Raw genomic sequence first — 13814 nt, 5'->3', positions numbered from 1 at the left:
AATATAATATACAGTATAGAAACTGGCTCTTCTGCCTAACCTGTCTATGTTGATGATGTTCGTCGATGCTAATTTCATTTACCATCATTAGGCTTGCATTCCTCCACTCATTTCCTCACCAAATATCTCTCCAGATGCCTTTTCAACATGATAATTGTTTCTAATTCTACCACCTGCTCTGTCAGTTGGTTCTGTATAACCACTTCCTTCTGTGTTTAAAAATAAACCTCAAGATCTTTAAATTTCTTCCCCCTGCCACTTAAACCTAGCCCTCTAGCTTTGGACTTCATAGCATGAGATAAAGTCCCTGGTTAACTCTATCTGTATCTCCATGAAGTAACTCTTTTTAGTCTCCTAAAAAGAGAATAATCCCAGCAATTTCCTCAAGCAAAAAAGCCCTCCCATTCACGCCACATCTGGTGAATCTCTGTGCTACCACATTCTTCCTGTAAAGCGACAACAGAACGATACAAATACTCAAATAGCAACCTAACTAATGTTTTGTACAGCTGTAACATGATGATTCAACTCTTGTACTCTATACCTCAGTCTATGAGGACAAGCATGCCCAGTGTATTCTTCATTACTGTATCATTTTCAGGGAAGTATCAACTTTCACCTCAAAGTACCTTTCAAAATCTACTTTCCTCAGGTCCTACCATTTACCATATGCTGATACTCCAAAATGTTTATTAGTGTTGATGGCCTCTTTCACTCCTGAGAGTAGCCAAGATTGTTAATTTAACATTGAATTTGGATGGTAGAAATATCAGGGCAATTGATGGGCATGTGAGAGAGACTTAGCAATGGGGAAATAGGAAGGAACTGATTAAGAACTAACAGAGACACAGTGGGCTGAATTGTCCACTCTATTTATCAAATATAGAACACTTCAATCTTTAATTGCTTAATTCTTTGACCACTTTACCCTGATCTCTTTTAATTTTGATTTAAAGAAAGACTTTTGGCGATGCAGGCTATCCCATAGATGCTTACAGTCATCTATAGATCATTGTAGTGCATTCAATCAGGCAGGAATTGCAGCAGCTCATTGGTGGATAGGGAACTCCCACAAGAGCTATCATCATCAGATACTTCAATTTTTTTTTTGGATGTTGTTTAAGGATATAACATTGGATAATCTCAAGGGATTACACCCTGCTCTTCTTTGGAACTTGGTCTTGGAATCTTTTACGTTCCTTTCCTTGATGTTAACACTAATCAAAAAGAAATGTTGCAAATCTGAAATAAAACTAGAAAATACCAAAGGTGTGCATCTATGGAAAGTGTAAAACATTTAAGATCATTGACTTTCTTCCATGATGGAAAGTCATCAACCTGAACATTTGGCACAGTTTCTTTCTCCATAGATGCTATCTGATCAATTGGTGTGTAACCATCTCAGGCAAGAGGATGGATTCTCTAATATTCTAGCACTCCTTACCAAAAGCTTGGGTGGGCAAATCTTGACACTTTGTCCCCCATTCACAAGAGTAGGAGTTGAAAGTAACTTTCAAAACTTGAATTATTCTGTTTATAAACACCATTTGAGTGGTTTTTTTTGTTTGTTTGAGCTGTTGACCTTGTTTTTTGGAATAATTTTAAGGAAGGAATGTGTTGGAAATTTTCTGTTCCATTTGAAGCAGTGATCTCCAGACACCTTGCTGCAGATGCCATTGCTGAGGATTTCTTTTCCTTCTCAAGAAGGTGCAGGTGATTAAAGTCTGTCTATGACTGGATTAAAATTGCATCAGATTGGTCGGGAGTGGAATAACTTGCATTTGAAATTTGTTATGTAAATGGTGACAGGGCTTTATGAGCCAGAATGAAAGGGGTGGTAGTTACTGGGCAAAATGTGTATCAAGTGAAAAGTACTAATTCTATGTAGTGATAGTAACCTGGAGATCTGAGTTTAAATCCCACTTTCCTTTCAGTCTATAGTTTGGCATTTAACAAAAATAAAATTATTGCAAAATTGAAAAGTTGTCAAACTTATCTGGTTCCCGAATGCCCTTCTGGGATGAAAATGAACTTTACTTGCCCAGTCTCATTATTCATGACCAAATGGAATGGCATTGTTACTCATTGCTTTTTTGATCAGCAAAATGTGGTGTGTGAAAATAACAAAATGTCTAATCAAAGGTTAAAAGTGCATTGATATACGGCACATCAATCCAAAGAGGTAGAGATTTATGTTAAAAGCAACATATTACAGTAAATCCATTGGAGTCTAGAATTCAAGCAACCAACATCCTCAAGCAACTGGCAAAAAGAAATCACAGAAAATAAATAAGTAAGAAATCGGGAAGTTTAAAATTGGGGCACTTCAACATTAGTTCACCATTCATGCAACACATAAACTCAAGCAACTGTAAAATGTATGTATCCGGCATCTACCAATCCCCCATATGTGCTGGATACCAGGGGTTTTACTGTAACTGTTTATAGTTGAATCTCTCAACTGTTTCTTCAAACTGAATGTCTATGATGTGACTGTGTTACTTATTGGGAAATGGGCACAGAATAAGACTCTATAGAAATAGAAATGCATAGTTGCAGAGAAGTGGTTCTGCTTAAAAATGAACTGCAGAATTCACTTGTAATTTACAAAGGAGTTGCATTTGAATAGAATTCTCTACAATTACAGCTGATGTTGCAGTTGTACAATATCAATGAGTCCACTAGTGGAGTGTTGTGGCTAGTTCTGGACTTTGCACCCAAGAAATTATACATGATTGTCTTAGAAATGGTCATAGTATGGAATTTTAGAGATGAGAGAGGGTTGTTCTGTGAGAAAAGTGGCTTTATTCTCAAGTTCTCAATGAATAAGTGCTGATCTCTTTAGAACCCAGCTTTAAAGAGATGTCAACCAGAGGAATGATGAGAATGGATGGAGGAATTCATTCCTTTAGCAGTTATGCTAAGCATGTTACATTTTTAAATTTACATTTCAAATTAAATATAATTTGAAAATTTTTAAATTTAAATTTGGACAGCATGTTAACAGGCCCTTTCAGCCCATGAGCCCTTATTGCTGAATTACACCCAATTGACCTTCATTCCCCCCCCCCCCCCCCCACCCCAGACATTTTTGAACAGTCGGAGGAAACCGGAGCCCCCGGGGAAGACCCTCACAGGCATGGTGAGAATGTGCAAACTCCTTACAGACAACACAAGATTTGAACTCCGGTCTCCCGATCTCTGGCGCTATTACAGGGTTGCACTAACCACTACACTCACCATGCCACCTTGTAATAATAGGGCCGTGATACAATAACGCCTGAACGTTGTATTCCGAAAAGAAATTGAGCTGAATTTCAGAAGCTGAATGCAAAGTGCTGTCATGAAACACAAAAGTCTGCAGATACAGTGGTTGGAGTGAAATCAATGCTAAAGAAACTCAGCAGGTCAAACAGTGTACTTTATATTAGCAAGGATAAGTACACATATAAGCAAGCTTGATGAAGGGCTCAAGCTGTTTGACCTGCAAAGTACTGATGCTGTTATTTTGAATCATTAACGTTATTATCATCATTATCAAGGGTGAATTTCTTCGGCTCTGAACTACAGGGTGTAAACTCAAAGAAAGAACTGGCCTTTAGAGTGAAGATGAAGAATCTCTTCACTCAGAAGGCTATGAATCTTTGGAAATCTCCACCATAAATTCTGTAGAGATAATCCATTAGAAAGTTTAAAAATGAAGATAGATGGATTTTGAAGTCAATGGAATTAATTGAAGGGAAATAGAGATTCAGTGGGAATGTGAACTGGAAATAAGCAGCTATTACCTCATTGAGACAATGTACTTGATTCCATCTCCTACTTGTGCTCTAAGGACATGCAGGTGTCCAATACTCATGTTTTGTGAGTTTTTCTCAAAATTATTCAATTGTTCCACAAAAGATGTGTATTTTTGAACTGGAACAACTCCGTGGTCATTTGTTCATTCCAAAAGGATTTGAACAAAGACATACTTGTGAAATGTGCATATTTACAAAAGGATTTTTTTTCCTCTAAAATAAGCAAAGCCATTGTACTTAACTCTGGCTGCAGAAATGACATAATGGATGTTCCGCTCGCTAGGAACTTCAACCTTTACAAAAAAAGAGTTCAGGTCACAAAACAGGCTCTAATCTGAATATTACCACTCTCAACCCTGAGAATATCAGGATGTCCTGAATTTAAGGATGTATATGCTATTTATAGTTTTATATCTTCATTTTCATTTCAGAATAATTACTCATGACTTGGAGTTTTATATTCAGTTTTATACTGTAAACAAATGATTGAATGTTGAATAGCATGTAATATATATTTTATGGCTGTTTATATTCACCATGAATAGAAAATTGAATACAATCTATTTATTCCTTGAACTATAGAAGAAGTGGGACTATGAGCAGTTCAGATAATAGTTATAGTCACAGCAAAGAAACAGGCTCTTCAGCTTCAACTGTCCATGCTGGTCAAGTTGTCTACCTAAATCAGTCCTATTTGCCTGCATTCAGCAAATGTCCCTCTCAGCATTTCCTATCCGTGCATCTGTTTATATGTCTTTTGAACATTACAATTGTATTCCCCTCTACCACTTCCCCAGCAGCTCATTCCATGTACTCACCGCCCTCTGAACAAAAAAAGGTATTCCTCGGATCTCCTTTAAACCTGTCCCTCTCACCTTCAATTCAGGCCCTCTCGTTTTACATTCCCCTGCCCTGCAGAAAAACACTATTTACCTTGTGTATGCTCTTTGGGATTTTACAAACCTATAAAAGCCATCTCCCTCATATTCATATGCTCCAGCAAGAAAAGTTCCAACTGGGCACAAATTGGACTACACACGGTAGAAGAAAAGCTAGCAGGAGAGATTATATATAAATGGGACCTCAAATTGATATCAAAGAAAATGGATAACCCCATATTAAAACATGTATTCAGATGTGACAACAATAAATCAATGTATTGGAATAAAGGTATCTCTTAAAGTGACCTTGACGCGGAACAAATTAATACCCATGACTCTGGATAATAAGATCCTGGACACTTGGTGCCAGTAGGGGATCAGGTGTATGAAGGACTGTTATGAGCAAGGGCAGCTTATGTCATTCGAACAGTTAAGGAATAAATATGATTTGTCTAATAAAATTTTCTTCTACTATCTTCAGCTAAGATCTTTCTTAAGGCATAATTTGGGACTGTCCATGGCCCTACCCGTGTCGTGACATGGAGATTCTTAATCCAAAAGGGCAATACGTGTAAGTACATCTCCATGATGTATCTCCTATTCCAAAGTGAGGGCCCGAAGCCAGGCTTACACAAGTCCAGGGAAAGGTGGGAGACGGACTTGGGCACAACAATCCATGAGGGGTGCTGGTCACATTTGTGTCTGGACAGCATGACAGCAGTTATTAATGCCACGTATAGATTGGTCCAATACAATTTCCTGCATCAACTATATCTCACACCACAAACATTACATAAAACTAAATTAGAAATTTCAGAAATGTGCTTTAGGTCTGGTGTGGAGATTGAAACTTTATCCATTCAACCTGGCTGTGTACAAAGATGAGATCCTTCTGAGAGGATCTGGGGGACATTCTGAAAAAAATTACCAAGGTGGATTTTCCACAAGATCTGGAATTGTATCTTTCTCTTTGGCTTGGCTTCGCGGACGAAGATTTATGGAGGGGGTAAAAAAAGTCCACGTCAGCTGCAGGCTCGTTTGTGGCTGACCAGTCCGATGCGGGACAGGCAGACACGATTGCAGCGGTTGCAAGGGAAAATTGGTTGGTTGGGGTTGGGTGTTGGGTTTTTCCTCCTTTGCCTTTTGTCAGTGAGGTGGGCTCTGCGGTCTTCTTCAAAGGAGGCTGCTGCCCGCCAAACTGTGAGGCGCCAAGATGCACGGTTTGAGGCGTTATCAGCCCACTGGCGGTGGTCAATGTGGCAGGCACCAAGAGATTTCTTTAGGCAGTCCTTGTACCTTTTCTTTGGTGCACCTCTGTCACGGTGGCCAGTGGAGAGCTCGCCATATAATACGATCTTGGGAAGGCGATGGTCCTCCATTCTGGAGACGTGACCCATCCAGCGCAGCTGGATCTTCAGCAGCGTGGACTCGATGCTGTCGACCTCTGCCATCTCGAGTACCTCGACGTTAGGGGTGTGAGCGCTCCAATGGATGTTGAGGATGGAGCGGAGACAACGCTGGTGGAAGCGTTCTAGGAGCCGTAGGTGGTGCCGGTAGAGGACCCATGATTCGGAGCCGAACAGGAGTGTGGGTATGACAACGGCTCTGTATACGCTTATCTTTGTGAGGTTTTTCAGTTGGTTGTTTTTCCAGACTCTTTTGTGTAGTCTTCCAAAGGCGCTATTTGCCTTGGCGAGTCTGTTGTCTATCTCATTGTCGATCCTTGCATCTGATGAAATGGTGCAGCCGAGATAGGTAAACTGGTTGACCGTTTTGAGTTTTGTGTGCCCGATGGAGATGTGGGGGGGCTGGTAGTCATGGTGGGGAGCTGGCTGATGGAGGACCTCAGTTTTCTTCAGGCTGACTTCCAGGCCAAACATTTTGGCAGTTTCCGCAAAGCAGGACGTCAAGCGCTGAAGAGCTGGCTCTGAATGGGCAACTAAAGCGGCATCATCTGCAAAGAGTAGTTCACGGACAAGTTTCTCTTGTGTCTTGGTGTGAGCTTGCAGGCGCCTCAGATTGAAGAGACTGCCATCCGTGCGGTACCGGATGTAAACAGCGTCTTCATTGTTGGGGTCTTTCATGGCTTGGTTCAGCATCATGCTGAAGAAGATTGAAAAGAGGGTTGGTGCGAGAACACAGCCTTGCTTCACGCCATTGTTAATGGAGAAGGGTTCAGAGAGCTCATTGCTGTATCTGACCCGACCTTGTTGGTTTTCGTGCAGTTGGATAATCATGTTGAGGAACTTTGGGGGACATCCGATGCGCTCTAGTATTTGCCAAAGCCCTTTCCTGCTCACGGTGTCGAAGGCTTTGGTGAGGTCAACAAAGGTGATGTAGAGTCCTTTGTTTTGTTCTCTGCACTTTTCTTGGAGCTGTCTGAGGGCAAAGACCATGTCAGTGGTTCCTCTGTTTGCGCGAAAGCCGCACTGTGATTCTGGGAGAATATTCTCAGCGACACTAGGTATTATTCTATTTAGTAGAATCCTAGCGAAGATTTTGCCTGCAATGGAGAGCAACGTGATTCCCCTGTAGTTTGAGCAGTCTGATTTCTCGCCTTTGTTTTTGTACAGGGTGATGATGGTGGCATCACGAAGATCCTGAGGCAGTTTACCTTGGTCCCAACAAAGCTTGAAAAACTCATGCAGTTTGGCATGCAGAGTTTTGCCGCCAGCCTTCCAGACTTCTGGGGGGATTCCATCCATACCTGCTGCTTTGCCACTTTTCAGTTGTTCGATTGCCTTATATGTCTCATCCAGGGTGGGAACCTCATCCAGCTCTAGCCTTAGGGGCTGTTGAGGGAGCTGGAGCAGGGCGGAATCTTGGACTGAGCGGTTGGTACTGAAAAGAGATTGGAAGTGTTCTGACCATCGGTTGAGGATGGAGATCTTGTCGCTGAGGAGGACTTTGCCGTCTGAGCTGCGCAGCGGGCTTTGGACTTGGGGTGAGGGGCCGTACACAGCCTTTAGAGCCTCGTAGAAACCCCTGAAGTCGCCAATGTGCGCGCTGAGCTGTGTTCGTTTGGCGAGGCTAGTCCACCACTCATTTTGGATCTCCCGGAGTTTGCGCTGAAGATGGCTGCATGCGCGACGGAAGGCTTGTTTCTTCTCTGGACAGGACGGCTTTGTAAGGTGAGCCTGGTGGGCAGCTCGCTTCTTTGCCAGCAGCTCCTGGATTTCCTGGCTGTTTTCGTCAAACCAGTCCTTGTTTTTCCTGGAGGAGAAGCCCAGTACCTCTTCAGTGGATTGCAGTATGGTACCTTCTGGGAAACATTATGAACATATGTTATAAACTGTCCAGATACCAAATTCAGTTTATAAGATGGCCTTATCGGTAATCAGGAAGTGCATAGTCGTCATGTGGAAGTCTGACTCCCAACTAAATATTACATGATGGAATATATGGAAATGCAGTGTTGTATTCCCCTGGAGAAAATCACATTCAATTTGAGGAGAAAATATGGCATATTTGTTAGGGTGTGACAACCCTATCTGCATCACATTGGTACACAGATATAATTATACCCCTTCTGAATGAAAGAAATACAACAATCTGTGCCAGTAGTGAAACGATCGAGATCAATGAAGTGGATCGTGGCGCAGATAACGTGCTCTTGTATTTTGTTGCTTATCTTTTTAATTTTCAGTTTCTTTGGGTTTTTCTTAAGTTCCCTTAAGGGTCTGTGACTTCACTGATATTTGTTTCTTTGTATTTGTTTAATTTATATAATCTTTTCTTTGTTGTATTAGGGTATGGGAGGAAGTGGAGAGGGGTAGGGAAAAATAGACTCTGTATGTTATATACTATTGTTGAAAGAGATTGGGTTGTTTGTTTGGATTTGTATGTCTATGAAAAACAAAAATAAAATATTCAAAAAAAAATCTCCCAACCTCGTCTTATAAATCAAGCCCACCAGTCACTGAAACATCCTTCTGAATCTTTTCTGCACTTTTTCCAGCTGACCTACAGCTGGGTGAGTAGAATTCCACACAGTACTCCAAGTGAGGTCTCACCAATATCTTGTACAGTTGTAACATCGTGTGCCAACGCCGGGGTGGTTGTTACCCCCTGTCAGAAATCCCCATTGACCCACTCTATCTCCCGATCCAATAATGCCTCCATTTTAAAATTCTCATCTCCTTGTGGTTTTGTGCTTCCCTACCTCTGAAACCTTCAGTACTGTGACTGTCAAACACCTTAGCACTCCTCCAACTCCAGCCTCCCAATCCCTGAATTTAATCAAATCGTCTTTGGCAGCGATGTCTTCATCACTGGAATTCCCTGCCTTTAGCTTTCTGCTTTATTTACATTCACTCTTAAATGATGTACTGAGTTTTAGGTTAATTGGTCACATAAGTGCATGTGGGTGGCGCAGGGTTGTGGGCCGGAAGGACTTGTTTCCGTGCTGTATCTTGAAATTAAATTAAAATTTAAAAACTTATCACTCACCTAGACTATTGTTCCCCTTGGCATTCAGGTGTTTAACTTGTTTGTGACAATCACTCCTCAGATTTCAGATTTGTTATCAGAGAACATACATGATATCATATATACCCCAAGATTCCTTTTTCCTGCGGGTGTGGCATAATTATCACTAATTGGTAGTTCCAAAATAAACTGTACACAGCATTAACATGTAAACAAATAAAAGAACTGTAAACAGATAATGAATATAAACAAACTGTGCAATAGAGAGAACAAAGAAAATCAATAATGTGCACAAGTAAGAGTCCTTAAATGAGTCTCTGATTGACTTTGTCATTGAGGAGTCTGATGGTAGAGGGGAGGCAGCTGTTCCTGAACCTGATGGTATGTGGTAACTATACCTCTTTCCTGATGGCAGCAGCGAGAATAGAGCATGTGTGGGTGGTGTGGGTCTTTGATGATTTCTGCTGCCCCCTGACACCAGTGTTCCCTGTAGATGTACCCAATAGAGGTGAGGGTTTTGCTTGTAATGTCCTGGGCTGTGCCCACTACCTTTTGGAGGGCTTTATGCTCAGGGGTATTGGTGTCCCAATACCAGACCATGATGCAGCTGGTCAGCACACTTTCCACCACACCTCTGTGGAAATTTGCCAGGGTTTCTGGTGTCATACCAAACTTCCACAAACTCCTGAGGAAGTAGATGTGCTTTCTTCATGATGCCATTGGTGCATTGGGTCCAGGAAAGATCCTCCGAGATAGTGACTCCCAAGAACTTACATTTGCTCACCCTCTCCACCTCTGATTCCCCACTGGATCTCTGGTTTTCCCTTCCTGAAGTCAGCAATCAATTTCTTAGTTTTGGTGACATTGAGTGCAAGTTTCTTGTTGGTGCACCATTCAGCCAAGTTGTCAATCTCCCTCCTGTATGCTAACTCATCCCCTTCCTTTATACAACCCACTACCATGTTATCATTGACAAATTTGTAGATGGTGTTATTGTCGTACTGAGCTACACAGTCGTAGGTGTAAAGTGAGTAGAGTAGGGGGCTAAGTATACAGCCCTGTGGTGCACTGGTACTGATGGAAATTGTGGAGGAGAAGTTCTTACCAATCTTCACCGATTATGGTCTGGAGTTGAGGAAATCCATGATCCAATTACACAGTGGGGTGTTAACTCCCAGGTCTTGGAGTTTGCTGATCAGTTTAGAGGGATGATGGTGTTAAATACCGAATTGTGGTCAAAAAGAAACATCCTGATGTTTGCATCTTTGCTGTCCAGATGTTCCAGGGCTTTGTGTTGGGCCAGTGAGGTGGCATCTACCGTAGACCTATTACTACAATAGACAAACTGGAACATATCCATGTCACTGCTCAGACAGGAGCTGATCTGCTTCATTGCCAGCCTTTCAAAAAACTTATCACTGTTGATGTAAATACTACTGGTTGATGGTCATTAAGGCAGGTTGCTGCACACTTCTTGATGACTCCTGTTTGAAACAGGTGGGTGCCACGCCCTGCTAGAATGAGTTGTTGAAGATATCCATGAATACTTTGGTAAGTTGATCAGCACAGTTCTTTTATACTCAGCCAGGAATTCCATCAGGGCCAGATGCTTTCCTTGAATTCACTCTCCTGAAGGCTGCACACACGTCATCCTCAGATACGGACAGGAGGGATCATCAGGGGACATAGGGTTGCGGAGGGGTGGTTCTTCGCTGTTATTGGCATCAAATCAAATGTAGAAGGCATTGAGCTCCTCTGGGAGAGAAGCTTTGACATTTGTTACTTTACTGCATTTGATTTTGTAACTGGTTATGGCATTTAGTCCTGCCACAGTTGCTGGGTGTCCCTTGTTGTTTCAATTTTCATCCGGAATCTCCACTTCCATAGGTAATACCTGCTCCTGCTGTACTGATCCTGTACTGATAGCATTTTGCTATTTTGAAGGCACCATAGAAGTGCAAGCAATTGTTGTTTTTTGGACCGTGTTTCAGACAGCCTGTCAGCTCTGGTTAACACCAAAACACAAACCCCTGCACAAATTTCCCTTGTACTCTGTCTGCTCAATCAACATCTTTGGAGACTGATGCTCATGTCATAACTGCATAAGGTAGAGTCAAAGAGCCACACAGAACAGAACCAGGCCCTTTGGCCCATGGAGTCTGCACTGATCACCAACCATCCCTATACATTTAAGTTTGTAGGTTATGTATCATTGCTTCTATGAGAGCTATCAGGCAGGTCAAGCACAAAGTTTTCACTTTGGTAGATTAAAGCAGGGCAGGGCTTGCACAGTAAATGATCTAGCTCTGAAGAGTGTTGACCTCTGAAGAGTGTTGACCTCTGAAGAGTGTTGACCTCTGAAGAGTGTTGACTCCTGAAGAGTGTTGACCCTGTGGTACAGCTGCACATTGCTTAGCCAAGTTCAGCTCCAGCGTCATCAACTGTTTTGTGCTCGTCTTTATTACTAATAACTGAAGAAGGGCTCAGGCCTGAAACGTTGACTCTCTTTTACTTTCTATGGAATCTGCGTGGCCTGCTGAGTTTCTCCAGTACCATTGAAAGTCCATTTTTTGTCCGTGGTCAGAGAAATGCCCAACTGCATAACGGATGCCATCATTAGACACATCAAGTGAATCTTACCTTAAAGGCCCCATGCTAATTTCCCATTGGTCACTAATCAATCCAGAAACTATCATTAGCCCAATCCCATGAGCACAAAATTGTTTTATGTCAAAAGTATGTGTAAAAACTGTGCTTAAGTGGGCCCAATTTTTACACAGAACCTCTGCATGTGTATGAGATTAAATTAAATGCAGAGCTATATAAAAGAGAGGATTTGTCAGTAGAACTTCTGCTGCCAGCTTTGTTGTTTGCTTTGTACATATCTGACCTCAAAATGATCATATTGCATATTTCAGCACCATTAATAAAAGATCTACGTTTCCATGTGGAATTGCTTAGTGGCTAGAGGATTTGAGCATGGCTTTGATTTTGTTCTGGAAGATTTCCAGATTGGTTATTTATGGCATTATCTTTTGAGTTTATAATTTTCACATATCATACACAGCAATACATGAGTGAGTTTATTTTGGTTACTGGCGACCTATATAGAAGGTGCAATATCCTAAGGATTAGTTTTATTTAAACAAAAGAGAATGTAACAACTATCTTTTAAAAGCAAAGTAATGAACTACCAGTAAAACCTTCTGCTATATTCTATCATGGTAGAAATACAATTTTTAATTTGCTTTAACCAAAGAAAGATTTGTTTTTGAACAGTCTGAGCCTGAGAACAGGACATCCCATTCACAGTTCTTGTACTTTGGCACTGCACTCACTGGTACTCTGTTGAAGAATTGCAGCTAATTCAAACACAGCAAGCACATGGGAACAAAAAATGATGATGTGATGAGAACTACCCAGTGATGGTTCTCCAGGGCTATTATGCACCAGTGATTTGATTTCGAATCTGGCACTGTCTGTAACCAGTTTGTACGTTCTCGTAATTGTGAGGGTTTCCTCCAGGTGCTCTCGTTTACTCCCACCCTCCAAAGCATATGGGGTTTGTAGGATAATTGGTGTATTTGGGTGGCATGGACTCATGGGTCAGAAGAGTCTGTTACTGTGTTCAACATCTTAAAAAAAAACTTTTGGAGTGGTTAAATTAGGGGATGTTCAGAGTTTGAGAAGCCAAGTTACTTTGGAAAGGTGCAGGGCTGAAGATGGAAACTGAGAAAAGGAGAGAGCATGAAGGGATATGAAAGCAAGGAGAGCAGTTTTAGAATGAAGGCATTTACAGTTTGGGAGCCAATGTCAACCAGCAAGCAGAAAGGTAATGGAATCAAAGGATCTCTAATGAGGAGGGGTACACATGGAGTGGGGAGAAGTCTGGAGTGGAGTTAAGATTCAGAAAATCGGGACTGAGTTGGGGGGGAGATTTCTCCAGTCGGAGGGTTGTGAATCCTTGGAATTCTCCAACACAAGAGCTGTCAATGCTTGGTCAGTGAGCCTGTTTGACTAGAGACTGATGGATATTTTGGGACCTGAATGATTCCACAGCACTACTTTGAAGAGCTGAATTATTTTCACTGATATTCGGGTTCAATTTTAAATCCCTAAAACAGGTGGTTTGGCCATTACCTACTTAAAAAAAACCCTGATCACTTTATTTAGAGGAGACACAACAAACAGCAAACTCTGGAATCTGTGGCAACAAACAACAGCTGAAAGAACCCAGCAGGTCATGCAGCATCTGTGGAGGGACAGGGAAGATCAACATAAATGGTTTGACTCCATAGAACACAATCCACTTCATTTATATTTTTGATGGTTCAACTTAGACTTTTCTATTTAAGCAAGGAAATATTGTTGGAATTTTTTTTGCAAGACCATTGTTCTATCCCAACAAATGTGGCAATGTCTTATCACTTGTAATTACTGATTCAGGGACGTGTTTCTTATTCATTTTGCTTCACCACACATTTGTTAGTTCCCCCATTTTCTTCCATCCTTGTTGGCTCTAGAGTTCTACAATATGTGGATAGAACTCATTGTGTCTTTATGTAACCACAGCAAATATTGGAGACTTGCTTGGCTACTCATCTGGCAACACAATTTGAGCTTAATAATGATGATACTTAAGCACTTGAAGGTCTTATTAAATTCAGCCTTGATTTACTCAATTTTTAAGACATCTACAACTCCT

At 41.5% G+C, this 13814-nt stretch overlaps 1 protein-coding gene across 22 annotated transcripts in view; it reads left to right on the top strand.

Annotated features, from left to right (window-relative positions):
• The window catches only part of znf516 (zinc finger protein 516), a 283926-nt gene that overhangs the window by 169885 nt on the left and 100227 nt on the right, over positions 1 to 13814 (top strand). For 19 of the 22 annotated variants that reach the window (XR_011352119.1, XR_011352120.1, XM_069920788.1 and 16 more), the window contains one exon: positions 5163 to 5252. The exons of the other annotated variants lie outside the window; for them this stretch is intronic. The gene's annotated coding sequence lies outside the window, so the exon portion shown is untranslated. The remainder of the gene's footprint in view (positions 1 to 5162; positions 5253 to 13814) is intronic. 22 annotated transcript variants of the gene reach the window in all.

Source organism: Narcine bancroftii, chromosome 2 (genome assembly GCF_036971445.1).
Source record: "Narcine bancroftii isolate sNarBan1 chromosome 2, sNarBan1.hap1, whole genome shotgun sequence".
Lineage (NCBI taxonomy): Eukaryota > Metazoa > Chordata > Chondrichthyes > Torpediniformes > Narcinidae > Narcine > Narcine bancroftii.
Note: the sequence above shows the minus strand (reverse complement) of the source record. Positions and strands in the feature narration are given on the sequence as shown.